The sequence below is a fragment of the Elephantulus edwardii genome, unplaced genomic scaffold (assembly GCF_000299155.1).
Source record: "Elephantulus edwardii isolate Elephantulus edwardi_28Jun2011 unplaced genomic scaffold, EleEdw1.0 scaffold00218, whole genome shotgun sequence".
NCBI classification, from domain to species: Eukaryota; Metazoa; Chordata; class Mammalia; order Macroscelidea; family Macroscelididae; genus Elephantulus; species Elephantulus edwardii.
In genome coordinates, this window is record NW_006399968.1 from 1,237,498 (window position 1) to 1,240,133 (window position 2,636).

A 2,636-nucleotide genomic window follows, 5' to 3' on the forward strand; every position below is an offset into this window, starting at 1 on the left:
TCGGTATGCCATCAATTCCTGGGGCCTTGGTTTTTGCCAATTCTTTCAGAGCAGCTTGAACTTCCTCCTTCATTACCACAGGCTCTTGTTTATATGTTGTTTCATGAAATTCTTCTGTGTACACCAATTTCTTTTGGTAAAATGATCCTGTATGCTCTTTCTATCTTCTTTTAATGCTTTCTGGATCATTTAATATTCTGCCCAAAGCATCCTTAAGTATCGAAACTTGAGGTTTGCATTTGCTCTTCAGTTCCTTCAGCTTAAGAAATGCTAAGCGAGCTCGGCCTTTTTGATTTTCTGACTCCAGCTCTTTGCACATTTCATTGTAATACTTTACTTTGTCTTCCCTCATTGCCCTCTGGAATCTTTTAGTCAGCTCCTTAATATCTTGATTTCTTCCCTTTGTTCTGGCTTCTCAACACTCCAGTGTAATATTTAGAATTTCTTCTGACATTCATCTTGGTATTTTCTTCCTCCTCTGTCTTTCCCTTAAAAAAGCAGTGTAGAGTGGGAAGCCTACTCTAGTTGATTTGAGGTTCTTAAGCAGCCAATGGAACAGTGGGTAGGATATATGGTCAATTGGGGGTGCCCTATACATATCATCATCACTTTGCCAAGTGCTTGAAACATCTTCTCAGTAGTCATATTTATCAGCCTAACTGACTTGTTTTGGGATACTGACTTGCTTGGGGACACAGATGCTTCCACCACCAGTGCCAGTAAGTGTCTCCATCCTCAGCCAGTAAGTCTGTTAATGAGATAGTCTCCCCTTCCTATTCTTATTCTTTTTATTTTTTACATGTGATTTTTTAAAAACTGTGATTGTAACAAAAGTTTACAGAAAAGTTGGATTGTTGTTCATTCATTTTTGCTCATTTTCCTCCCTACCCTACCCCAGTTCACTTAAAAAAAAATTCATTTGTTGCCTAATTTCTTCCCTACCTCCTGTCTATCTCGCAGTCTACTTTGCTATGTACCTCTTATTCTGGACTGTTGTCATATAAATAATGCCTAATCATATATTTCTTTAAAACATCTCTTTCCTTTATCTGTTCCAATGCAGTATTCATTATTTATCCCTTCCTTTCTTAGTTTGTCCCCAACTCCCATGCCAGTCCTGTTTTATAAAAGCATTTGTTCCTTTGAGACAAATATTTCCCTCAGCATAACATCCTCCAGGGTTAAGGTACTTCATGGTGAGTAATATTTTGTGAGTTCCTTGTTTTTCAGTGTTGTGTATTTTTACATTGTGTGACTATATCATAGTTTTTCTATCCATTCTCTTGTTGATGGGCACTTGGGTTGCTTTCAACTCTTTATTATTGTGCAACAGTAAACATGGATGTGCATGTAGCTGTTGGAGTAGCAACTCAGATTTCTTTAGGGTGAATTCCTAGTAGTGAAATTGCTGGGTCAAATAGCATTTTTATTTGCAAGTTTTTGAGAAAGTGCCATACCACCTCTTACCGTGGATGCACGGTTTTACTCTCCCACAAACGACAAATAAAATTTCAATTTCTTTACAACCTCACTAGCATTTCTTTGCAATTAAAAGTTATGTTGAAAAGTGACATTAAATCTTGACTTGATTTTTATAAAAAAATTTAAAAAAGTTATGTTGAACTTTGCTATTGTTACAGGGGTGAGATGATATCTCATAGTTTTTTAAAATTTGCCTCTCTCTGAGAGCTAGGGATTTTGAATATTTCTTCATTTGTTTGCCATCTGAATGTCTTCTTTGGTGAAGTGTCTGTCATATCTTGTCCTCATTTTGTGATTTGGTTGCTTACCTTTTTCTTGTTGAGGTGTTGGAGTATTCTACAAATTTTAAATGAGTCCCTTATCATACATGTAATTGCTTTTTTTTTTTTACTAGTCTGTGGCTTTCCTTTTTGCCTGTTGGAAAAGTTTGTTGATGAGCATGGGAATTTGATTCTTAGAAGGTCCCATTCATCTAGTTTTTTTCTCTCCTGGAGGTAGGTTTTCAAAATGCTTGGAAGACTGTTCATGAATTAGGGCTTCTTGAGTTCTTCCAAACTTTTCTCTGGTGATGTTTATAGTCCTTGATTTTACTCCTAGGTACTTGATCTACTTTGAGTTGTATTTTGTCTATGGTGTGAGGTGGGGTCTTGTTTGAGTTTTCTACAGATGGTTTTCCAATTTTACTAACACCATGTGTTAAAGAGGCTTTTCTTTCACCATTCAATTATTTCCTGACCTTGTCAAAAAACAGTTGACCAATTCTGTGAACAGCCTGTATGGATCAGCATGCCTAAGTTTTACTGTGACTATGGTGACACATACCTCTCTCATGACTTGCCATCTGTGAGAAAGACACCTTGCAGTGGCAGGAAACACAAAGATAATTTCTCAGCAGAAACCATGCAAGGAAGAAGACAGTGGAATGGCATATATCGAACACTCAAAGAACACAACTGTCAACCAAGAATACTGTACCTAACAAAATTGTTCATCAAATATGAAGGAAAGATCAAGATAATCCCAGAGAAACAGAACCTAAGGGGGCTTGTAAAAACAAGACCAGCATTTCAGGAAACACTGAGAGACATCCTTCTTACAGAAGTACCATGGAAAGCAGGATGGGCCAAAGTAGAGAGCAACAACACCAAAAAGAA